Raw genomic sequence first — 27,935 nt, 5'->3', positions numbered from 1 at the left:
TGTAACCCAACTATAGCACAAGACTGTGGGGAAAGGACCAAGGAAGGGGAAGGGAGGGGGGAGGTTTTGGTGGAGGGAGGGTAATGGGTGGGGCCACATCTACAGTGCATCGTAGTATGGGTACAGGCGAAACTTACTAAAGGCAGATACAAATGCCTACATACAGTAACCAAAAAAATGTCGTGAAGGTAGCTACGTTGAACAGTTTGATGAGTATATTTCAGATTGTATATGAAACATGCACATGGTACCCCTTGATTGCACTAATGTACACAGCTATGATTTAACAATAAAAATAAATAAATTTTTAAAAAAAGATGAGAGGCTAATTAAGGACACAACCCCCTTCACAATAGCATCAATGAAAATAAAATACCTAGGAATATACCTAACAAAGGAGGTTAAGAACCTCTATAAAGAAAATTATGAAATTCTAAGAAAGGAAATAGCAGAGGATATTAGCAAATGGAAGAACATATCATGCTCATGGATGGGAAGAATCAACATTGTTAAAATGTCTATACTTCCCAAAGCAATCTACCTATTCAATGCCATCCCTATTAAGATACCAACATCGTACTTTCAAGATTTGGAAAAAATGATTCTGCGTTTTGCATGGAACCAGAAAAAGCCCCTTATAGCTAAGGCAGTTCTTAGTAATAAAAACAAAGCTGGGGACATCACCAAACCAGATTTTAGGCTGTACTACAAAGCCATAGTGCTCAAGACAGCATGGTACTGGCACAAAAAATAGAGACATAGACATTTGGAATCAAATAGAAAACCAGGAAACGAAACTAACATCTTACAACCACCTAATCTTCGATAAACCTAACAAGAACATACCTTGGGAGAAAGACTCCCTATTCAATAAGTAGTGCTGGGAGAACTTTATATCCACATGTAAAAGACTGAAACTGGACCCACACTTTCCTCCACTCACAAAAATTGATTCTAGATGGATAAAGGCCTTAAATTTAAGGCATGAAACAATGAAAATCCTCAAAGAAAGCACAGGAAAAGCACTGGACGATATCAGCCTGGGGAAAGACTTCATGAAGAAGACTGTCATGGCAATTGCAAATACAACCAATATAAACGAATGGGACTTAATTACACTGAAAAGCTTCTGTACAGCCAAGGAGACAACAACCCCAGCAAATAGACAACCTACACAATGGGAAAGGATATCTGCATATTTTGAATCAGACATAAGCTTGATAACTAGTATCTATAGAGAACCCAAATTAATCCACATGAAAAAAGCCAACAAGCCCATATATCAATGGGTAAGAGACATGAATAGAACCTTCTCTAAAGACAAATAAACGGCTAACAAACATTAAAAAATGCTCATCATCCCTAATTATTAGAGAAATGCAAACCAAAACCACCCTGAGATAACATCTAACTCCAGCGAGAATGGCCCACATCACAAAATCCCAAAACTGCAGATGCTGGCATGGATGTGGAGGGAAGGGAACACTTTTACACTGCTGGTGTGACTGCAAAGTAATACAACCTTTTTGGAATGAATTATGGAGAACCCTCAAAGAATTCAGTCTAGATCCACTTGATCCATCAATCCCAAATTAACCCACATGAAAAAAGCCAACAATCCCATATATCAGTGGGTAAGAGACATGAATAGAACCTTCTCTAAAGACAGACAAATGGATAACAAACATTAAAAAATACTCATCATCCCTAATTATTAGAGAAATGCAAACCAAAACCACCCTGAGATAACATCTAACCCCAGCGAGAATGGCCCACATCACAAAATCCCAAAACTGCAGATGCTGGCATGGATGTGGAGGGAAGAGAACACTTTTACACTGTTGGTGTAACTGCAAAGTAATACAACCTTTTTGGAATGAATTATGGATAACCCTCAAAGAACTCAGGCTAGACCTCCCATTTGATCCATCAATCCCATTACTGGGCATTTACCCAGAAGGAAATACTCCTTTTTATCATAAGGACACTTGCACAAGACTGTTTATTACAGCTCAATTTACAATCACCAAAATGTGGAAACAGCCTAAATGTCCACCAACCCAGGAATGGATTAACAAGCTGTGGTATATGTACACTATGGAATACTATTCAACCATTTAAAAAAATGGAAACTTTACAGCCTTTGTATTACCTGGATGGAAGTAGAACACATTATTCTTAGTGAAGCATCACAAGAATGGAGAAGCATGAATCCTATGTACTCAATTTTGATATGAGGACAATTAATGACATGGTAGGGGTGAGGAAAGGATGAGCAGAGAGAGGGAAGGAGCAAGGGGGTGGGGTCTTGGTGTGTGCCACACCTTTCGAGGGAAAGACAATTGTAAGAGGGTCTTTACCTAACAAATGCAATCAGTGTAACCTGGTTTCTTGTACCCTCAATGAATCCCCAACAATAGAAAAAAAAAAAAACAGCTGAAAAAATTGGGTGGGGAAAGAACAGTGGAAGATCTCACACTATTTGATTTCAGAGCTTAGTACAAATCTATAGCAATTTTACCAACTTGCATAAGAACAAAACAATAGAAAAGAATAGAAGTTCATACATCATGCATGTGTACTGTTTAATCATTTGGGTTTTGCAGAGATGACAGGAGAATGCAGTTGGAGAAAGGAAAGTCATTTAGATAAATGGTGTTGTAACAACTAAATGCCATACACAAAAAAGTAACTTACAGTGGATGACAGACTTAAGTGTAAACCTTAAACTATGAAACTCATTCAAGATGATACAGGAGAAAATCTTTGTGATCTTGGATTAGGCAGAGATATCTTCAATAAGACCTCAAAGCATAATCTACCAATGCAGAAACTGGTAAAATGGAATTCAACAAAATCAACAATTTCTATTCCTCAGATGATACTAATAGGATGAAAAGACAAGCCACAAACTGAAAGGAAATATTTGAAAAGCACATAAAGAGCTAACATCCATAATATAGAAAGAATTCTTGAAACAAAAAATAACTCAAAAAAGGGCAAAGAATTTGAACAGACACATCACCAAAGACACAAATGGCCAAAAAAAAAGCATAAAAAGATGCTTGATATCACTGTTATATAAATGAAAATTAAAACCATAATAAAATAATACTTCATACCCATTAGAATAGCTAAGATTTAAAAATACCAATCTAAACTCTATGTGACTTCTCTTTGAGAAGGTAAAAATGGTGCAGCCACTTAAACAGTTGGGCACTTTCTTGTAGTATTATGCACACATATATATACATGCATATTGTTTTCATACAGTTCCTAGCTCATAACTCCCACAGTCTTTGTTACAGTAAGCAAAATCTCTTTACCAGCCAGAGAGGGACCTGCCCCATACCCTCAAGGAAGGAATGTTACACAGAGAGGTCAAGAAGAATCTGAACAGTCCTTGCTGGGTTTAGATCATATTCATTCTGTCTAATCACATTTCAAGATGATTCACCATGCTTCAATCATGCACATGTAATGAAGCATCCATAAAAAACAATGAATTTGGAGACTTTCCAGATGGTTGAAAAAGTGTGGTTTCCTATAGGGTAGTGTGCCCAGAAAGAGCATGACCCCTTCCATGCTTTATGCATATCTTCATCTATACCCTTTGTTTTTTGTTTGTTATCAGAGACAGGGTCTCACTCTGTCACCCAGGCTGGAGTACAGTGGCACAATCATAGCTCCCTGAAGCTTCAAACTACTGGCTCAAATGATTCTCCCACTTCAGCCTCTTTGGCTTGGACTACAGGCATAAACAATCACACCTAGCTGGTTTTCTTTTAATGTTTAGAGATACAGGCCTTGCTATGTTGCTTAGACTTTTCTCAAACTACTGACCTCAAGCTGTCCTCACCATTAGCTTGGGTTACATAGATTAGCTATTTCACTCAACTCAATCAGCAGACTTTCTAAGTTTGTGTCCTTCACAAACAACTGGTAAATATGTCTCCCTAAATTATGTGAGGCTCTCCAGTAAATTAATCAAACCCAAAGAAGCAGTTCATGAGAACCCCAGGTTGAAGCTAGTCAGGTATAAGTTCCCAAGGCCCAGACTTGTGAGTAGTATCCGGTGGGGGGGCACACCAGTACTGGGGGCAAAGGCTTCAACTTGTGTGATACAATACTATCTCCAGGTAGATAGTATCAAAACTGAATGGAAAGATACCTGGGCAGTGTCCACTGATTGTTGGTGGGAAACCTTCACCCCTTGCATTGGTCACAGATTTATTCTCCTGGATTGAGGTTTTTATTGAGTGTGAGAATAGGAAACATGGGAGTTTTTCTACCTACCCTTGGTAGAAATTAAACCATGTCCACACAAACATGCACAGAAATGTTTACAATAGCTTTGTTCATAATCACCAAAATGGGAAACCAACAAAATGACTTTCAAGTGGTGAACAGATGAACACACTGGTGCAGTAACAAACATGGGGGTATGCAAAAGGCACTGTTAAGTGTAGGAGGCAGATGCAAGAGGCTATACAGTGTGTGATGACACCACTGATATGACATTTTGGAAAAGACTAGATTTGGATCTGTGGTTGACTATGAGAGGGAAAGAGTTTTATTCCATCAGAGCACAAGGGATTTTAGGTTGAACCATTCTTTATCCTTGAAATAATTCTATGTCAAAACTTGAACTCTGCACAGAAAATGGTGACACTGACTGTAAATTATACCTTGATTTAAAAAATTGGAAGAAAGGTGGGCTCTTCCAAAGATGGCTGACTGAAGCCAGCTTTCCACAGAGGCTCCCATCCAGAAGGAGGCTTAAAGGACATAAATTTAGCAAGTAATCTAGTGGATTAGAGCGGTGCAAAGAGAGAAGGTTGAAGAACACACATCAACCCTGCTGAGGTGAGCGGCAACCCCAAGGATACAAATGAAAAGTACAAAATCCATCCCCAAGCAGACAGGGGTCCCCTCCCCCATGAGAACAGCTTGGAGTACCCCGTAAACAAACAAGCAGAGTTCAAAAGTCTTCCCATTATATCCCACAGGAGAGACCTCTAAAAACTGGACCTACTTCTCCTACTAGGGTGCCATGTCGCTCTCCTGCCAGGCATAAAACTGTATAAAATTCTCTACCTCCAATTCTGAGCTCCTAGCACTCCCCTCCACTCTCATTCTGAGGTCTGAAAGCCTGTCCCCCAGGAGTCCAGATTCTTGGGTATTATCTCAAAAGGTGTGGACAGGGCATGGACCACTGAGGGCCAGTGCTGATTCTGTGGCACGGGACTGAAGAGGGGGCGGTCGGCTGAAAGGGAACCACACCAGAGCAGTGGTGCCCTGAGGCACAGAGCAGCAGCCATTTTTGGCAACAATAGGGCTCACACCTGGATATTCCAGAGTCACACCTCCTATCTCTCTGGGCAACCAGAGGAGGCCCGGCATCACCTCTGGTGGCAGCCACAGGCAGAAGAGATCTGGGATGAAAACACAGGCCCTGTGAGTAAAGGGTTTGCCTGAGGTGGTACCAGCCTGGGTGGAGCATGGGGACTAGAAAATGCATGGGCAGAGCCAGCAGATTTCCAAGGCGGGGCTGACCCAGAGGACCACTTTACTGAGCCAAAGACACACCCAGCCCTCAGGGGAACAGCAGCCTAGACAAAGGAGCACAGGAGGCTAGAACTGACAGCTAACTGTGCTGCAAATACAAACTACTGGGCAGCAGCACAGACACAGCCTGAGGCACAGGTTCTGTGAACTCAAAACAGCTTCTTTTCTACAGGAGAATTTAGCTGGGACAGAAACAAATTCCACAAAGTTGTTCTTTTCTGTCAGTAACATCAATCAAGGGTGGGGCTGGAATTGAGTGAACAGCCCCAGCCTCCATCAAGCACCCGAGGTTGTCAGGCTTCACCTCCCCCTGCCAGACAGTGACAGAGAGCAGCAGCCTGGCTTAGGAGACAGATCACCCTGTGATTCAGGCAGGTGCAAACGCTTGGAGTATCTGCTCATTGGAGGCAACTGGGTCACAGCCCTGTGGTGTTATCAGTGACTGGGTGTGACAGAGGTGCAAGGTGGGGAAGGAGGTATCAACCTACCCAGACTAATCTATTTGCTGGGTGGGTCCTCATGACCTCACAGAGCACTGGAGCAAGTCATATTTGAGTTGTAAGCAGACTCCTGGAGCAAGTCATATTTGAGTTATCAGCAGCCCCTGCAATCTAGTTGCCAGAGACCTTTTAAACTCTTCCACCTGGGACAGGTGCTGACTGAGACGATTGATTTGGACCTCTTGAACAGGGCCAATCACCCGAGGAATATCCAACTGGTGTGTGGTTGTAGGAAGGTTTGATTTTCCTTTTCCAATTATTGCCTGGGGGGGCAGGGTGACTTAATTGCTGGTATTTCTCCACAGCTGGGACGTCAACACAGAGTAATGATTCACTAGGGTCACACAGAGACCAGATAAAACAAGACACAGCCACTTAGCCCCACCACACCAAGCAGGTCCCCAGTTTCTAAGGCCGTAGCACTGTACAGGTCCTTGGCAAAGCACCAGGGGAAAAGGTACAGACACCAGTCCCAGCGTTTGGGCAAAGGGCTGGCTAATCACTACTTCTGGAGCCCCGAACCAAACTTTTCTTTATCCACTCATCTAGTCAAACGGTGTAAAATATTCATGGGGCAGAATCAGTGGAAAAACTCTGGTAACATGAATAACCAGAGTAGATCAACCCCCGCAAGGAAAGATATGGCCGACGTAACTGAAGATCCCATTCATAAACAGATTGCCAAGATGTCAGAAATTGAATTTAGAATTTGGATTGCAAACAAGATTAATAGAATGGACAAAAAGTTGGAAATAGAAATTGAGGAGAAATTCAAACGTTGTCTCAAGAATTCAATGAATGTAATGACAAAATTACCAAAGATTTTCACATATTGAAGCAAGAATTTGCAACCCTCAAACATCTAAAAAATATAGTAGAATCCCTCAGTAACAGAGTGGAGCAAGCAGAAGAAAGGTGCTGCAATTCTATTTGCAGATACAATAGGCTTTAAACCAACAAAAGTAAGGAAAGATAAGAATGGTCACTTCATATTTGTTAAGGGTAATAATATGATGAGCTTTCAATTATTAATATTTATGCACGCAACCAGAATGTGCCACAATTTATAAGAGAAACTCTAACAGACATGAGCAACTTGATTTCCTCCAGCTCCATTATAGTTGGAGATTTTAACACTCCTTTGGCAGTGTTGGATAGATCCTACAATAAGAATCTGAGCAAAGAGAGTGAGAGCAAGATGGCAGCCAAGTAACAGCTTCCCTGCAACTGGGCACCGTGAGTCTGGGGAGAAAAGACTCTAGGCAACTCTGGCTGGTGGGATCTGCCTATAATCATCCGTTTGAGGATACAGGGAGTCCGCAAGAGACTTCTGGACCCCAAGAGGAGGACAAAAACAGTGGAAAACTGGCAAGTGGTCACGTGTGTTTGATCCATCTAATCTCGCCTGAAGCTGTAAGTACAGCAGCACCGAGACTGCAAACCGGAAAGGCCTTACCTGTGAACTGTTTTGGTGTTTTTGACTAGGAACTCTATTGAACTGCCTTGGGGAGAGCTTGAGCAGGAGTGTGGAGAACTTTGGGCGTTATCTAGGGCCCCAGACTGAGGCGCTGAGCCAGACGGAGCTAATGATGTTTGGCTGTGGGCCGCAGGGAGCCATTGTGAGAGAATGGCCCCGGCAAGCTCTGCCCTAAGGGTTGCAGAGCAAGGATCGGGCGGGAGCTGACTGAGCAGCCTAAAGGCGGGGACTGAGCCACCTTACAGCCTTAACCCTCAGGGGCAGAGTGAGACTGATTTTGGCACACTGGGTAAGTGGATAGCCACTTCAGCAGTGATCCCAGGGACAATCACTTTCCTGAGAAAGCTTCTGCTTAGCCAAGTTTAAAAGTTTAAAGTGCCTTTTAAGAGGGCTGAAGAGAGGTTTGGGTGTCCAACCTGTGGGTTTGAGAAATCAGCGGAGCCCTCCAGTCATATCAGCATTATGATTAACATTTCATACCCCAGAAGATCACCTGCTGCCCAGACAATATTCAATGAAATATATATATACTGCTTTGTTTTTGATTGGGTTTTTTTTTTTTGGTTGCTTGTTCTTTTGTTGTTTTTGTTTTGTTTAATTTCAACCTTTTCTGTACAGATTTTTTTCTTTCTTCTTTCTTTTCTTTCTCCATTTTTCTAGTTTAAATACAATTTCTCATTGCTGCCTTTTTCAATAATTAGAACGTCATTTTTGCTAGTGTTTCTACACCTATTATTTGGTTTTTCACCCAATTTTATCCTGTAAAGTTTTCTGTTTGATTGTTTTGGTTTTAGTTGTAGCATTTTTGTCTTTCCTCTCTACTAGGTGGAGGTGGGATATGGTATCCAATCAGGTGAGCAAAGAGCTGCTGACCTCAAGGGAACCACCCAACCCAGCACCCCCAGAGATTGGGGCTTTTTTAAGATTGTGTCAAAGTACCCTACTGTACACCTATATTGCTCTGTCCCCTTCTTTCTGTGCCTCTCTTCTTTTTGTCAATATTTCTCTTTACCAACACCCCCTCCTTTCTCTATTTTCTTTTCATTCTTTCTTTATTTCTTTTTCTTTCTCTTATCTCTTCTTGCTCCTCAACCTTCTCATCCTTCTTGTCCTGTACTAGAAGGACTCATCGAAACCTTAGTCCACAGGCATGAAAACATAAAGAGCAAGAAGAAGTGAAAGGAAAATTAGGGCAAGGAAACAGATAAAAGAAATCACTCATGAGGAAGAATCAGCAGAAACCTCCAGGAAACATGAAGAACCAGTCCAGAGCAACCCCTCCAAGGGACCACGAGGTAGCTACTGCAGAGGATTCTACCTATAAAGAAATGTTACGAATGACAGAAAGGCAATTTAGAATACACATAATGAAAACAATGAAGGAAATGATGGAAACAATGAAGGAATCTGCTAATAAAGTGGAAAATAACCAAAAGGAAATCCAAAACAGAATCAAATAAAAGATGAATGATATGAAGAATATAAAAAAGATATAGCAGAGCTGAAGAAACTGAAGCAGTCAACTAGGGAACTTAAAGATGCAATGGAAAGTATCAGCAATAGGTTAGACCATGCAGAAGAAAGAATTTCGGAGGTAGAAAACAATGTTCTTGAGATAGATAGTTGAAGAGGCAGAAAAGAAGAGAGAGACCAGAACATTCACTGTCATAATTATGGGACTTTATGAAGCATTCCAACATACAAGTTATAGGGATCCCAGAAGGGGAAGAAGACTGCCCTAGAGCAATGGAAGCCATACTAGAGAATATTATAAATGAAAATTTCCCAAATATCACCAAAGATTCTCACACACTGCTTTCAGAGGGATATCGGACCCCAGGTCGCCTCAACTCTAACCAAGCTTCTCCAAGACACATTGTGATGAACCTGTCCAAAGTCAAGACAAAAGAAAAGATTCTGCAAGCTGCCAGGAGTAAGCACCAGTTGACCTACAGGGGAAAATCCATCAGAGTGACTGCAGACTTCTCTAATGAAACTTTCCAAGCAAGAAGACAATGGTCATCTATTGTCTTTAATCTATTTAAACAGAACAATTTCCAGCCCAGAATTCTATACCGTGGTAACCTAAGCTTTAAAATTGATGGAGATATCAAATCACTTACGGATATACAAACATTGAGGAAATTCGCCACAAGACCAGCTCTACAGGAAATATTTGAACCTGTTGCACACTGACCATCACAATGGATGAGCAGCAAAGTAAGAACTCAGAAATCAAAGGACAGAACCTAACTTACACACTGATGCAAAAGATAAAACTAAGCAAAGGACTCTCACAAAACAAGATGAATAGAACACTACCACACTTGTCAATTATCTCAATAAATGTTAATGGCTTGAATTCCCCACTGAAGAGCCATAGATTGGCTGACTGGAATAAAAAACACAAGCCATCCATTTGCGGTCTGAAAGAAAAACACCTGGCTTCAAAGGACAAATTACAACTCTGAGCCAAGGGTTGGAAGACAATTTTTCAGGCAAATGGAATTCAGAAGAAAAGAGGATTTGCAATCTTATTTTCAGATTCATGTGGATTTAAAGCAATTGAAGTCAAAAAAGACAAAGATGATCACTTTATACTGGTCAAGGGAAAAATACAACAAGAAGATGTTTCAATTCTAAATATTTATGCACCCAATTTAAATGCTCCCAGATTCTGGAAACAGACCTTACTCAGTCTGAGCAATATGATATCTGATAATACCATAATAACAGGGGACTTTAACACTCCTCTTACAGAGCTGGTCAGATCCTCTAAACAGAAATTAAACAAAGATATAAGAGATTTAAATGAGACCCTAGAACAACTGTGCTTGATAGACACATATAGAACACTCCATCACAAAGATAAAAACCAAACATAAAAACATTCTTCTGATCACCCCATGGAACATTCTTCAAAATTGATCATATACTGGGACACAAAACAAATATTAACAGAATAAAAAGAATTGAAATTTTACCTTGCATCATCTCAGACCATAAAGCACTAAAGGTGGAACTCAACTCTAATGAAAACGGTCAACCCCACACAAAGGCATAGAAATTAAACCATCCTCTGTTGAATAACAGATGGGTACAGGAAGAAATAAAACAGGAAATCATTAACTTCCTTGAGCATAACAACAATAAAGACACAAGCTACCAAAACCTGCGGGATACTGCAAAAGCAGTTTTGAGAGAAAACTTTACTACTTTAGATGCCTACATTCTAAAAACAGAAAGAGAACACATTAACAAACTCACAAGCCAACTTATGGAATTGGAAAAAGAAGAACAATCTAAGCCTAAACCCAGTAGAAGAAAAGAAATATCCAAAATCAAATAAGAGATCAATGAAATGGAAAACAAAAGAATCATTCAGAAAATTAATGAAACAAGGAGTTGGTTTTTTGAAAAAATAAATAAATTAGATAAACCACTGGCCAGACTAACAAGAAATTCAAAAGTAAATTCTCTAGTAACCTCAATCAGAAATGAAAAAGGGGAAATAACAACTGATCCCACAGAGATACAAGAGATCATCTCTGAATACTACCAGAAACTCTATGCACAGAAATTTCACAATGTGAAGGAAATAGATCAATACTTGGAATCACACCCTCTCACTAGACTTAGCCAGGAAGAAATAGAGCTCCTGAACAGACCAATTTCTAGCAATGAGATTAAAGAAACAATAAAAAAGCTTCCAACCAAAAAATGCCCTGGTCCAGATGGCTTCACACCAGAATTCTATCAAACCTTCAAGAAAGAGCTTATTCCTGCACTATAAAAATTATTCCAAAAATTTGAGAAAGAAGGAATCTTCCCCAACATGTTCTATGAAGCAAACATCACCCTGATACCAAAACTAGGAAAAGACCCAACCAAAAAGAAGAAATTCAGACCAATTTCACTCATCAAAATAGATGCAAAAATTCCCAACAAAATCCTTGCCAATAGATTACAGCTTATCATCAAAAATGTTATACATCATGATCAAGTAGGTTTCATCTCAGGGATGCAAGGCTGGTTTAACATACACAAGTCCATAAACGTTATCCACCATTATCTGCTCCAAATGGGAGCAGAGGAGGTCGAAATCTCCCTCTTTGCTGACTACATAATCTTATACTTAGAGAATCCCTAAGACTCAACCACAAGACTCCTACAAGTCATCAAAAAATACAGTAAGATTTCAGGATATAAAATCAATGTCCACCAGTCAGTAGCCTTTCTATACGCCAATAACAGTCAAGATGAGAAGCTAATTAAGGACACAACTCCCTTCACCATAGTGTCAAAGAAAATGAATGTAAAGGTCTTAACAAAATAACTAAGAAAATGCTACAAAAGCTATGTTAACTAGTGTGATGAAAATGTGTCAAACGATCTATGAACCAAGTGTATGGTGACCCATGATCATACTAATGTACACAGCTATGATTTAATAAAAATAAATTTTAAAAAAATGAATATACCTAACGAAGGAGGTGAAGGACCTCTATAAAGAAAATTATGAAATCTTCAGAAAGGAAATAGCGGAGGATATTAACAAATGGAAGAACATACCATGCTCATGGATGGGAATAATAAACATTGTTAAAATGTCTATACTTCCCAAAGCAATCTACCTATATAATGCCATTCTTATTAAAATACCAGCATTGTACTCTCAAGATTTGGAAAAAATGATTCTATGTTTTGTATGGAACCAGAAAAAAGCCCGTATACCTAAGGCAGTTCTCAGTAATAAAAATAAAGGTGGGGGCATCACCATACCAGATTCTAGGCTGTACTACAAAGCCATAGTGGTCAAGACAGCATGGTACTGGCACAAAAATAGAGACATAGACACTTGGAATCGAATAGAAAACTAGGAAATGAAACTAACATCTTACAACCACCTAATCTTTGAAAAACCACACAAGAACATACCTTGGGGGAAAGATTCCCTATTCAATAAATGGTACTAGGAGAACTGGATATCCACATGTAAAAGACTGAAAGTGGACCCATACCTTTCCTCACAAAAATTGATTCAAGATGGATAAAGGACTTAAATTTAAGGAATGAAACAATAAAAATCCTCAAAGAAAGCATAGGAAAAACACTGGAAGATATTGGCCTGGGGAAAGATTTCATGAAGAAGACTGCCATGGCAATTGCAACAACAACAAAAATAAACAAATGGGACTTCATTAAACTGAAAAGCTTCTGTACAGCTAAGGAGACAATAACCAAAGCAAAGAGACAACCTACACAATGGGAAAAGATATTTGCATATTTTCAATCAGACAAAAGCTTGATAACTAGGATCTATAGAGAACTCAAATTAATCCACATGAAAAAGCCAACAATCCCATATATCAATGGGCAAGAGACATGAATACAACCCTCTCTAAAGAATACAGACAAATGGCTAATAAACATATAAAATAATGTTTATCATCCCTATCTATTATAGAAATGCAAATCAAAACCACCCTGAGATACCATCTAACCCCAGCGAGAATGGCCCACATCACAAAATCTCAAAACTGCAGATGCTGGTGTGGATGTGGAGAGAAGGGAACACTTTTACACTGCTGGTGGGACTGCAAACAAGTACAACCTTTCTGGAAGGAAATATGGAGAAACCTCAAAGCACTCAAGCTAGACCTCCCAATTGATCCTGTAATCCCATTACTGGGCATCTACCCAGAAGGAAAAAAATCCTTTTATCATAAGGACACTTGTACTAGACTGTTTATTGCAGCTCAATTTACAACTGCTAAAACATAAAAAAAGCCTAAATGCCCACCAACCCAGGAATGGATTAACAAGCTGTGGTATGTGTATACCATGTAATACTATTCAGCTACAAAAAACAAAATGGAGACTTTACAGCCTTCGTATTAACCTGCATGGAAATGGAAGACATTATTCTTCATAAAGCATTACAAGAATAGAGACACATGAGTCCTATGTACTCAATTTTGATATGAAGCCAATTAATGACAATTAAGGTCATGGTGCGGGTGGGGGAAGGGGAGAGCAGAGAGAGAAAGAAGGAGGGAGGGAGGGGTGGGGAAAAGAAGAGCAGAGAGAGGGAAGGAGAGAGGGGGTGGGGCCTTGGTGTGTGCCACACCTTCTGGGGGCAAGACACAATTGCAAGAGGGACTTTACCTAAAAAATGCAATCAGTGTAACCTGGCTTACTGTACCCTCAATGAATTCTGGTAGAGTGCCGTGGCGTCACACAGCTCACAGCAACCTCCAACTCCTGGGCTTAGGTGATTCTCCTGCCTCAGCCTCCCGAGTAGCTGGGACTACAGGCGCCCGCCACAACACCTGGCTATTTTTTTGTTGCAGTTTGGCCGGGGCTGGGTTTGAACCCGCCACCCTTGGTATATGGGGCCGGCGCCCTGCTCACTGAGCCATAGGCCCTGCCCCCCCTCAATGAATTCTTAACAATAAAAAAAAAGAACCTGAGCAAAGAAATTTTAGATTTTAACCTCACCATCCAACATTTGGATTTAACAGATTATCTACAGAACATTTAATCCCAACAAAACTGAATACACATACTTCTCATCAGCCCACGGAACATACTCCAAAATCAATCACATTTTAGGTCACATGTCTAACCTCAGTAAATTTAAATAAATAGAGATTTTTCCTCGCATCTTGTTGGACCACCATGGAATAAGAGTTGAACTCAGTAACAACAGGAATCTGCTTACTCATACAAAAACTTGGAAGTTAAATAACCTTATGTTGAATGATAGCTGGGTCAGAGATGAGATTAAGAAGGAAATTACCAAATTTTTGGAACAAAACAACAATGAAGACACAAACTATCAGAACCTCTGGGACAATACAAAGGCAGTCCTAACAGGGAAATTTATAGCACTGCAAGCCTTCCTCAAGAGAATGGAAAAAGAGGAAGTTAACAACGTAAACTAATATCTCAAACAACTGGAAAAGTAAGAACATTTCAACCCCAAACCCAGTAGAAGAAAAGAAATAACCAAAAGTAGAACAGAATTAAATAAAATTGAAAACAAAAGGATTGATTATAAAACAGATCAATAAATCAAAAAGTTGGTTTTTTGAAAAGATCAATAAAATAGATAAACCTTTGCCTAACCTAACCAGGAAAAAAAAGAGTAAAATCTCTAATTTCATCAATCAGAAATGACAAAGGCGAAATAACAGACTCCTCTGAAATTCAAAAAATTATTAATGAATATAACAAGAAACTTTATTCTCAGAAATACGAAAATTTGAAGGAAATTGACCAATACCAAAAAGCATGTCACCTTCCCATACTTAGACAGAATCAAGTGGAACTATTGAACAGCCCTATATCAACTTCTGAAATAGCATCAACCATACAAAACCTCCCGAAAAATAAGAGCCCAGAACCAGAAGGCTTCATGTCAGAATTCTACCTAACCTTTCAGGAGGAACTAGTATGTATATCACTCAACCTTTTCCAAAATACAGAAAAAGAAGGAAGACTACCCAACACGTTCTATGAAGCAAACATTACCCTGATCCCCAAACCAGGAAAAGACCCAACAAGAAAAGAAAATTATAGACCAATATCACTACTGAATATGATGCAAAAATATTCAACAAGATCCTAACAAACAGAATCCAGCAACACATCAAACAAATTATACATCGTGACCAAGTCAATTTTATCCCAGGGTCTCAAGGCTGGCTCAACATACGTAAATCTACAAATATAATTCAGCACATAAAGAAATTAAAAAACAAAGAACATATGATTCTCTCAATTGATGCAGAAAAAGCTTTTGATAATATCCAGCATCCCTTCATAATCAGAACATTTAAGAAAATTGGTATAGAAGGGACATTTCTTAAACTGATAATGGCCATCTACAGCAAACCCACAGCCCATATCCTATTAAATGGAGTTAAATTGAAATCATTTCCACTTAGATCAGGAACCAGGCAAGGTTGTCCATTGTCTCCACTGCTTTTTAACACTGAAATGGAAGTTTTAGCCATCACAACTAGGGAAGAAAAGGCGATAAGGGTACCCATGTAGGGTGAGAAGAGATCAAACTGTCACTCTTCACAGATGATATGATTGTATATCTGGAAAACACCAGGGATTCTGCTACAAAACTCTTAGAAGTGATCACAGAATACAGCTGCGTCTCAGGTTACAAAAATCAACATTTATAAATCGGTAACCTTTATGTATACTAACAATAGTCAAGCTGAAAAAACAGTTAAGGACTCTATTCTATTCACAGTAGTGCCAGAGAAGATGAAATATTTGGGAGTTTATCTAACAAAGGACGTGAAAGATATCTATAATAAAAATTATGAAACTCTAACAAAAGAAATAGCTGAAAATGTCAACAAATGGAAGAACATACCATGCTCATGGTTGGGAAGAATCAACATTGTTAAAATGTCCATATTACCCAAAGCAATATAAAAATTTAATGCACTCTATTAAAGCTCCACTGTCATACTTTAAAGATCTTGAAAAAAATAATACTTCATTTTATATAGAATCAGAAAAAACCTCGAATAGCCAAGACATTACTCAGAAATAAAAACAAAACAGGAGGAATCACACTACCAGACCTCAGACTATACTATAAATCGATAGTGGTCAAAACAGCATGGTATTGGCACAAAAACAGAGAAGTAGATGTCTGGAACAGAAAAGAGAACCAAGAGATGAATCCAGCTACTTACCGTTACTTAATCTTTGACAAGCCAATTAAAAACATTCACTGGGGAAAAGATTCGCTATTTAACAAATGGTGCTGGGTGAACTGGCTGGCAATCTGTAGAACACTGAAATTGGACCCACACCTTTCACCATTAACTAAGATAGACTCTCACTAGATTAAAGATTTAAACTTAAGACATGAAACTATAAAAATACTGGAGAAGAGTGCAGGAAAAACCCTTCAAGAAATCAGTCTGGGCGAGTATTTTATGAGAAGAACCCCCCAGGAAATTGAAGCAGCTTCAAAAATACACTACTGGGACTTGATCAAACTAAAAAGCTTCTGAACAGCCAAGAACACAGTAAGTAAAGTAAGCAAACAGTCCTCAGAATGGGAGAAGATATTTGCAGGTTATGTCTCTGACAAAGGTTTAATAACCAGAATCCACAGAGAACTCAAACGCATTAGCAAGAAAAGAACAAAGGATCCCATGGCAGGCTGGGCAAGGGACTTGAAGAGAAAATTCTCTGAAGAAGACAGGCGCACGGCCCTCAGACAGATGAAAAAATGCTCATCATCTTCAATTATCAGAGAAATGCAAATCAAAACTACTACGAGATGTCATCTAACTCCAGTGAGAGGAGCCTATATCACAAAATCCCAAGACCAGAAATGTTGGTGTGGCTGTGGAGAAAAAGGAACACTTCTGCACTGATGGTGGGAATGCAAATTAATACACTCCTTTTGGAAAGATACATGGAGAACACTTAAAAATCTAAAAATAGATCTGCCATTCAATCCTGTAATTCCTCTACTGGGCATATACCCAGAAGACCAAAAATCACATCACAGCAAAGATATTTGTACCAGAATGTTTATTGCAGCCCTATTCATAATTGCTAAGTCATGGAAAAAACCCAAGTGCCCATTGATCCACAAATGGATTAATAAATTGTGGTGAGGGGGAGACAAGATGGCGGACCGAAGCCAGCTTTCAACAAAGGCTCCCGTCCAGAAGGAGAGTTAAGGGACAGGAATTTAGTAAGTATCCTGGTGGACTTGAGCCTCACCAAGAGAGAAGGCTGAAGAACGCACATCAACACCGTTGAGGCAAGTTGTGATCACAAGGATGCAAACAAAAGGTACAAAATCCACCACCAAGCGGACGGGAGTCCTCCTCCCCCATGAGACCGGCTCAAGAGCCCCACAATTGAACAAGCGGGCAGAAATTAAAGGCCCTCCCACTACACTCCACGAGAGAGACCTTCTAAAAACTGGACCTACCTCCCCTACTGGGGTGCCGTGGCGTTCTCCTGACGGACATAGGGCTGAATAAAACTTTGGGAATCCTTTGCCGGCAACCCTGAATACCCGGCGCTCCCCTCCCGCCCACTGAGGTCTGGAGGCCTGTCCCCCAGGACTTCGGATCCGTGGGTGATTTCTCAAGGGGAGTGGACAGTTTCCGAGTTGCGGCTGGTCAGCATTGACTCTGAGGCGCGCAAGTGAGGAGAGGGCACCGGGCTGAGGGGGAGTCACGCCTCGCGGCACTTCCCTGCGGTGCAGTGCATCAACCCTCCCCGGGCATACGGGGCCCAAGACTGAATAAGACTCTGGCCTCCCCGCTGAGAGCTGAGAACCCCTACTCTCACTCGGGGTCTGAGGGCCTATCCCCCAGGAGTTCGGCTCCTTGGGTGATTTCTCGAGGGGAGTGCACAGTGCCTGAGCTGCGTCAGGTCAGCGCTGACTCTAGGATACGTGAGCGAGGAGAGGGCACTCTGCTGAGGGGAAATCAAGCCTTGGCGGCACTTCCCTGCGGTACAGTGCAGGAGCCCTCCCCAGACCATAGTATTGCGTAAAACTGAAAGAAACTCTAGCTTCCCCCGCCCACTCCCAATCAGGGTCTGGGGGCCCATCCCCCAAGAGTTCTGATTCTTGGGGGATCTCTTAAGGGGTGTGGACCCAGCACAAACTGCGGCCGCTCAGTGCTGACTCTGGGGCGCGGGACAGAGGAGAAAAGGGTCGCCTGAGTGCCCACACAAGAGAAGCAGTTCCCTGGAGGTAGATCAACAGCCGTTTTTTCTTTAACGGAAGAACGCTCACTTCTGGATATTCTGAGGCCACACCCCCTGTCTCCCTGGGAAACCAGAGGAGGCCACCGGTGAGCGGGGGATTTCCTGACACTGCTCACAAACCTGGGAAGCTTCCAGGGCGGGGCTGACCCAGAGAGGTGTTCAGACGCAATTCTCCAACAGCAAAGACGTTTGAACTCAAAACAGCCCGTCTTCTGTAGGCGACGACAGGAACAGAGACAGAACCTCACAAAGTTGTCTGTTCTGTTCTGTTCTGTTAGCAGCATCCATCGGGGACGGGGCTAAGCCTGAGTGAACACCTCCTTCCCATCACCTGCATCAAACACTCAAAGATGTCAGGCCCCATCTCCTCCTGCTAGATAGCGGCACTCTGCGGGGGCCTGGCAGACTTCCTTGCGATTCAGGCAGGTGCAAACCCCTGGAGTGTCTGTTCACTGCAGGCAACTGGGTTAGCCATCTGCAGAGATACCAGTGACTGGGTCCAACGGAGGGGCAAAGTGGGGAAGAAGACGTCAACCTTCCCAGACTGCTCTGTTTGCTGGGTGGCTCCTCCTGACTCCGCGCTGCACTGGGGTGAGCTGTGTCAGAGGAGTCACCAGGCCCCTGTGATCCACTTCCCAGAGACCTCTTGAACCCTTCCACCCGAGACAAGTGCCGATTGAGACAGTTGATTCGGACCTTTTGAACTGGGCTAATAGACTGAGGACTTTTCAGGCGGTGCCCTGGGTGTGCGGTTGTAGGAAGGTTTGATTCTCCTTTTCCAACTGGGGCCAGAGGTGAGCAGGCGGGGTGACTTAATTGCTGATTTTTCCACACAGCTGAGACTTCAAGCCAGAGTAGAAGTTGCAATAGGATCAAACAGAAACCAGCTGAAAACAAGAAAGAACCACTTTGCTCCACCACACCAGACAGGGCCCCAGTTTCTCAGGCCACAACACTGTACGGGCCCTCGATAAAACCCCAGGGGAAAAACCAAAGGGAGTAAACCATGGGGCGGAATCAGCAGAAAAACTCTGGTAACATGAATAACCAGAATAGATCAACCCCCCCAAGAAAAGATATGGCAGATGTGATTGAAGATCCCATTCATAAACAACTGGCTGAGATGTCAGAAGTCAAATTCAGAATTTGGTTTGCAGACAAGATTAATAAAATGGAATTAGGAATTCGAGGAGAAATTCAAAAATTGTCTCAAGAATTTAACGAATTGAAAGACAAAACCACCAAAGACTTAGACACACTGAAACAAGAACTTACAGCCCTCAAAGATATGAAAAATACAGTAGAATCCCTCAGTAACAGAATGGAGCAAGCAGAAGAAAGGATTTCTGACATTGAAGATAAAGTCTTCGAACGCTCCCAATCTCTCAAAGAGGAAGAGAAATGGAGAGCAAAACCGGATCACTCACTCAGAGAACTCTCAGATAATTCGAAAAAAAAACAACATAAGGGTTATAGGAATTTCGGAGAACGATGAGGTGGCTGCCAAGGACACAGAGGCCCTTCTACATGAAATTATGAAAGAAAATTTTCCAGACATGCCTAGAGAATCTGAAATTCAGATAGCAGACAGCTTCAGAACCCCAGCGCGATTCAACCCCAATAAGCCATCTCCCAGACATATCATAATTAGCTTCACTAAAGTTAACATGAAAGAGAAGATTCTCAAAGCAGCCCGGCGAAAGAAATCTATAACGTACAAAGGTAAGAATATTAGAATAACTGCAGATCTCTCTGCTGAAACTTTTCAAGCAAGAAGAGGCTGGTCATCAACTTTTAATCTCCTAAAGCATAAAAACTTTCAACCCAGGATCTTGTATCCAGCTAAACTGAGTTTCATCTACGATGGAGAAATTAAATACTTCAATGACATTCATATGTTGAAAAAATTTGCCATAAGTAAACCAGCTCTTCAGGATGTTCTCAGACCTATCCTCCACAATGACCAACCCAATCCTATACCACAAAAGTAAACTCACTCAGAAACTTCGGATCAAACTCCAACTTCCACATTGGCGAAAGGATTAAAAATGTCCACTGGACCTTTGAAAAACTCGATACCCAAAATTCCACCAGACTTATCAATACTCTCCATCAATGTGAATGTCTCAAACTGTCCACTAAAGAGGCATAGGTTAGCTGACTGGATACAAAAACTCAAGCCAGATATTTGTTGCATACAAGAGTCACATCTCAACTTAAAAGACAAATACAGACTCAGGGTGAAAGGATGGTCATCCATATTTCAGGCAAATGGTAATCAGAAAAAAGCAGGTGTTGCAATTTTATTTGCAGATACACTAGGCTTTAAACCATCAAAAGTAAGGAAGGACAAGAATGGTCACTTCATATTTGTTAAGGGTAATACTCAATATGACGAGATCTCAATTATTAATATCTATGCACCCAACCAGAATGCACCTCAATTTATAAGAGAAACTCTAACAGACATGAGTAACTTGATTTCCTCCAGCTCCATAATCGTTGGAGATTTCAACACTCCCTTGGCAGTGTTGGATCGATCCTCCAGAAAGAAGCTGAGCAAAGAAATCTTAGATTTAAACCTAACCATCCAATATTTAGATTTAGCAGACATCTACAGAACATTTCATCCCAACAAAACTGAATACACATACTTCTCATCAGCCCACGGAACTTACTCCAAAATTGACCACATTTTAGGTCACAAGTCTAACCTCAGTAAATTTAAAGGAATAGAAATTATTCCATGCATCTTCTCGGACCATCATGGAATAAAACTTGAATTGAGTAACAACAGGAATCTGCATACCCATACAAAAACATGGAAGTTAAATAACCTTATGCTGAATGATAGCTGGGTCAGAGATGAGATTAAGAAAGAAATCACCAATTTTTTGGAACAAAACGACAATGAAGACACAAACTATCAGAACCTCTGGGACACTGCAAAGGCAGTTCTAAGAGGGAAATTTATAGCACTGCAAGCCTCCCTCAAGAGAACGGAAAGAGAGGAAGTTAACAACTTAATGGGACATCTCACGCAACTGGAAAAGGAAGAACATTCCAACCCCAAACCCAGTAGAAGAAAAGAAATAACCAAAATTAGAGCAGAATTAAATGAAATTGAAAACGAAAGAATAATACAACAGATCAATAAATCAAAAAGCTGGTTTTTTGAAAAGGTCAATAAAATAGATAAACCTCTGGCCAACCTAATCAGGAAAAAAAGAGTAAAATCTCTAATATCATCAATCAGAAACAACAAAGACGAAATAACCACAGACTCATCAGAAATCCAAAAAATCCTTAATGAATATTACAAGAAACTTTATTCTCAGAAATATGAAAATCTGAAGGAAATAGACCGATACTTGGAAGCACGCCACCTTCCAAGACTTAACCAGAATCAAGTGGAAATGTTGAACAGACCCATATCAAGTTCAGAAATAGCATCAACTATACAAAACCTCCCTAAAAAGAAAAGCCCGGGACCAGATGGTTTCACGTCAGAATTCTACCAAACCTTTAAAGAGGAATTAGTACCTATATTACTTAACCTGTTCCAAAATGTAGAAAGAGAAGGAAGACTACCCAACACGTTCTATGAAGCAAACATCACCCTGATCCCCAAACCAGGAAAAGACCCAACAAGAAAAGAAAATTATAGACCAATATCACTAATGAATATAGATGCAAAAATATTCAACAAGATCCTAACAAACAGAATCCAGCAACACATCAAACAAATTATACATCATGACCAAGTTGGTTTTATCCCAGGGTCTCAAGACTGGTTCAATATACGTAAATCTATAAATGTAATTCAGCACATAAACAAATTAAAAAACAAAGACCATATGATTCTCTCAATTGATGCAGAAAAAGCTTTTGATAATATCCAGCATCCCTTCATGATCAGAACACTCAAGAAAATTGGTCTAGAAGGGACTTTTCTTAAACTGATAGAGGCTATCTACAGCAAACCCACAGCCAATATCATATTGAATGGAGTTAAATTGGAATCATTTCCACTCAGATCAGGAACCAGACAAGGCTGCCCATTTGTCTCCATTGCTTTTAAACATTGTAATGGAAGTTTTAGCCACCGCAATTAGGGAAGAAAAGGCGATCAAGGGTATCCATATAGGGTCAGAAGAGATCAAACTCTCGCTCTTCGCAGATGATATGATTGTGTATCTGGAAAACACTAGGGACTCTACTACAAAACTCCTAGAAGTGATCAAGGAATACAGCAGCGTCTCAGGTTACAAAATCAACATTCATAAATCGGTAGCCTTTATATACACCAACAACAGTCAAATTGAAAAAGCAGTTAAGGACTCTATCCCATTCACAGTAGCGCCAAAGAAGATGAAATATTTGGGAATTTACCTAACAAAAGACGTGAAAGATCTTTATAAAGAGAACTATGAAACTCTAAGAAAAGAAATAGCTGAAAATGTTAACAAATGGAAAAACATACCATGCTCATGGCTAGGAAGAATCAACATTATCAAAATGTCCATACTACCCAAAGCAATATATAATTTCAACGCACTCCCTATTAAAGCTCCACTGTCATATTTTAAAGATCTTGAAAAAACATTACTTCGTTTTATATGGAATCAGAAAAAACCTCGAATAGCCAAGACATTACTCAGAAATAAAAACAAAACAGGAGGAATCACACTACCAGACCTCAGACTTTACTACAAATCGATAATGATCAAAACAGCATGGTATTGGCACAAAAACAGAGAAGTAGGTATCTGGAACAGAATAGAGAACCAAGAGATCAATCCAGCTACTTACTGCTATTTGATTTTTGACAAGCCAATTAAAAACATTCAGTGGGGAAAAGATTCCCTATTTAACAAATGGTGCTGGGTGAACTGGCTGGCAACCTGCAGAAGACTGATATTGGACCCACGCCTTTCACCATTAACTAAGATAGACTCTCATTGGATTAAAGATTTAAACTTAAGACATGAAACTATAAAAATACTAGAGGAGAATGCAGGGACAACCCTTGAAGAAATTGGTCTGGGTGAGTATTTCATGAGGAGAACCCCCCAGGCAATTGAAGCAGCTTCAAAAATACACTACGGGGACTTGATCAAACTAAAAAGCTTCTGGACAGCTAAGAACACAGTAAGCAGAGCAAGCAGACAGCCCTCAGAATGGGAGAAGATATTTGCAGGGTATATCTCTGACAAAGGTTTAATAACAAGAATCCACAGAGAACTCAAACGCATCAGCAAGAAAAAAACAAGGGATCCCATCGCAGGCTGGGCAAAGGACTTGAAGAGAAACTTCTCTGAAGAAGACAGGCGCACGGCCTTCAGACATATGAAAAAATGCTCATCATCTTTAATCATCAGAGAAATGCAAATCAAAACTACTTTGAGATATCATCTAACTCCAATGAGACTAGCCTATATCACAAAATCTCAAGACCAGAGATGTTGGCGTGGATGCGGAGAAAAGGGAACACTTCTGCACTGTTGGTGGGAATGCAAATTAATACATTCCTTTTGGAAAGATCTATGGAGAACACTCAGAGATCTAAAAATAGATCTGCCATTCAATCCTGTAATTCCTCTGCTGGGCATATACCCAGAAGACCAAAAATCACAACATAACAAAGATATTTGTACCAGAATGTTTATTGCAGCCCATTTCATAATAGCTAAGTCATGGAAAAAGCCCAAGTGCCCATCGATCCACGAATGGATTAATAAATTGTGGTATATGTATACCATGGAATACTATGCAGCCTTAAAGAAAGATGGAGACTTTACCTCTTTCATGTTTACATGGATGGAGCTGGAACATATTCTTCTTAGTAAAGTATCCCAAGAATGGAAGAAAAAATACCCAATGTACACAGCCCTACTATGAAACCAATTTGGGACTCTCACATGAAAGCTATAACCCAGCTACAACTTAACAATATGGGGAAGTGGGAAAGGGGGGGGTGGGTAGAGGGAGGGGAATCGGTGGGATCACACCTGTGGTGCATATTACAGGGATATTTGCGAAACTTGGTAAATGTAGAATGTAAATGTTTTGGCACAGTAACTGAGATAACGCCGGAAAGGCAATGTTAACCACTGTGATAAAAATGTGTCAAATGGTTTATGCAGTGAGTGTATGATGTCCCATAATCATATCATTGTATACAGTTATGATTTAATGAAAAAAAATAAAAAATAAAAAAATAAATAAATTGTGGTATATGTACACCATGGAATATTATGCAGCCTTAAAGAAAGATCGAGACTTTACCTCCTTTATGTTTACATGGATGGAGCTGGAACATATTCTTCTTAGTAAAGTATCTCAAGAATGGAAGAAAAAGTATCCAATGTACTCAGCCCTACTATGAAACTAATTTAGGGCTTTCACATGAATGCTATAACCCAGCTACAACCTAAGAATGGGGGAAGGCGGAAAGGGAGGGGAGGGAGGGGTGTAGGTGGGTTGAGGGAGGGGGATTGGTGAGAATACACTTGCGGTGCATCTTACAAGGGTATATGTGAAACTTAGTAAATGTGGAATGTAAATGTCTTAGAACAATAACTAAGAAATTGCCGGGAAGGCTATGTTAACCAGTGTGATGAAAATGTGCCAACTGGTCTAGGAAACAAGTGTATGATACCCCATGATCATATCAATGTACACAGCTATAATTTAATAAAAAATTAAAATATTATTAAAAAAATAAAACAAAACAGCATGGTACGGGCACAAAAACAGAGAGGTAGATGTATGGAACAGAATAGAGAACCAAGAGGTGAATCCAGCTACTTACCTTTATTTGATCTTTGACAAGCCAACTAAAAACATTCAGTGGGTAAAAGATTCCCTATTTAACAAATGGTGCTGGGTGAACTGGCTGGCAACCTATAGAAGACTGAAAATGGACCCACACCTTTCACCATTAACCAAGACAGAGTCTCACTGGATTAAAGATTTAAACTTAAGACATGAAACTATAAAAATACTAGAAGAGAGTGCAGGGAAAACCCTTGAAGAAATTGGGTTGGGCGAGTTTTTTATGAGGAAGAACCCCTGGACAATTGAAGCAGCTTCAAAAATACACTATTGGGACTTGATGAAACTAAAAAGCTTCTGCACAGCCAAGAAAACAGTAAGTAAAGCAAGCAATCAGCCCTCAGAATGGGAGAAGATATATGCACGTTATGTCTCTGACAAAAGATTTAATAACTAGAATCCACAGAGAACTCAAACGCATTAGCAAGAAAAAAACAAGGGATCCCATCGCAGGCTGGGCAAGGGACTTCAAGAGAAACTTCTCTGAAGAAGACAGGCGCGTGGCCTTCAGACATATGAAAAAATGCTCATCATCTTTAATCATCAGAGAAATGCAAATCAAAACTACTTTGAGATATCACCTAACTCCAGTGAGACTAGCCTATACCACAAAATCCCAAGACCAGAGATGTTGGCGTGGATGTGGAGAACACTTTTGCACTGCTGGTGGGAGTGCAAATTAATACATTCCTTTTGGAAAAATATATGGAGAACACTTAGAGATCTAAAAATAGACCTGCCATTCAACCCTGTAATTCCTCTACTGGACATATACCCAGAAGACCAAAAATCACAACATAACAAAGATATTTGTACCAGAATGTTTATTGCAGCCCTATTCATAATTGCTAAGTCATGGAAAAAGCCCAAAGGCCCATCAATCCACGAATGGATTAATAAATTGTGGTATATGTACACCATGGAATACTATGCAGCCTTAAAGAAAGATGGAGACTTTACCTCTTTCATGTTTACATGGATGGAGCTGGAACATATTCTTCTTAGTAAAGTATCTCAAGAATGGAAGAAAAAGTACCCAATGTACTCACCCCTACTATGAAACTAATTTAGGACCTTCACAGGAATGCTATAACCCAGTTACAACCTAAGAATAGGGGGAAGGGGGAATGAGGGGGGAGGGAGGGGGGAGGTGTGTAGAGGGAGGGGGATTGGTGAGAATACACTTGTGGTGCATCTTACAAGGGTATATGTGAAACTTAGTAAATGTGGAATGTAATTGTCTTAACAAAATAACCAAGACAATGCCAGGAAGGCTATGTTAACTAGTGTGATGAAAATGTGTCAGACGGTCTGTGAACCAATTGTATGGTGCCCCATGATCGTATCAATGTACTCAGCTATGATTTAATAAAAAAAAAAAAAGAAAGAAAGAAACTGTAAAAAGACTAGAAGAAAGTGCAGGGAAAATACTGAAGAAATCAGTCTGGGCAAGTATTTTATGAGGAGGAACTCCAGGCAATTGAAGCAGCTTCAAAAATACACTACTGGGACTTGATCAAACTAAAAAGCTTCTGTACAGCCAAGAACACAGTAAGTAAAGCAAGCAGACAGCCCTCAGAATGGGAGAAGATATTTGCAGGTTATGTCTCTGACAAAGGTTTAATAACGAGAATTCACAGAGAACTCAAACATATTAGCAAGAAAAGAGCAAGTGATCCCATCTCAGTCTGGGCAAGGGACTTAAAGAGAAACTTCTCTGAATAATACAGGTGCATGGCCTACAGACATATGAAAAAATGCTCATCAGAGAAATGCAGATCAAAACCACTTCGAGATATCATCTAACTCCAGTAAGATTAGCCCATATCACAAAATCCCAAGATCAGAGATGTTGGCGTGGATGTGGAGAAAAGAAAACACTTCTACACTGCTGTTGGGAATACAAATTAATACGTTCCTTTTGGAATGATGTTTGGAGACCACTTAGAGATCTAAAAATAGATCTGCCATTCAATCCTATAATTCCTCTACTAGGTATATTCCCAGAAGACCAAAAATCACATTATAACAAAGATATTTGTACCAGAATGTTTATTGCAGCCCTATTCATAATTGCTAAGTCATGGATAAAGCCCAAGTGCCCATCGATCCTCGAATGGATTAATAAATTGTGGTGTATGTACACCATGGAATATTATGCAGCCTTAAAGAAAGATGGAGACTTTACCTCTTTCATGTTTACATGGATGGAGCTGGAACATATTTTTCTTAGCAAAGTATCTCTTTTTTTTTGTGGTTTTTGGCCGGGTATAGGTTTGAACCCGCCACCTCCCACATATGGGACCGGCGCCCTACTCCTTGAGCCACAGGCGCCGCCCCTTAGCAAAGTATCTCAAGAATGGAAGAAAAAGTATTCAATGTACTCAGTCCTAATGTGAAACTAATTTATGGCTTTCACATGAAAGCTATAACCCAGTTATAACCTAAGAATAGGGGGAAGGAGGAGAAGGAGGAGAGGGAGAAGAGGGAGAAGAGGGAGGAGAGGGAGGGGGAGAATGGATGGAGGGAAGGTGATTGGTGGGATTACACCTGCGGTGCTTCTTACAAGGGTACATGTGAAACTCAGTAAATGTAGAATATAAATGTCTTAACACAATAACTAAGAAAATGCCAGGAAGGCTATGTTAACCAGTGTGATGAAAATGTGTCAAATAGTCTATAAAACCAGTGTATGGTGCCCCATGATCACATTAATGTACACAGCTATGATTTAATAATAAAAAAAAGAAAGATATAACCCACTTATAAACTAAGAA

The sequence above is a fragment of the Nycticebus coucang genome, chromosome 3 (genome assembly GCF_027406575.1).
Source record: "Nycticebus coucang isolate mNycCou1 chromosome 3, mNycCou1.pri, whole genome shotgun sequence".
Lineage (NCBI taxonomy): Eukaryota > Metazoa > Chordata > Mammalia > Primates > Lorisidae > Nycticebus > Nycticebus coucang.
Note: the sequence above shows the minus strand (reverse complement) of the source record.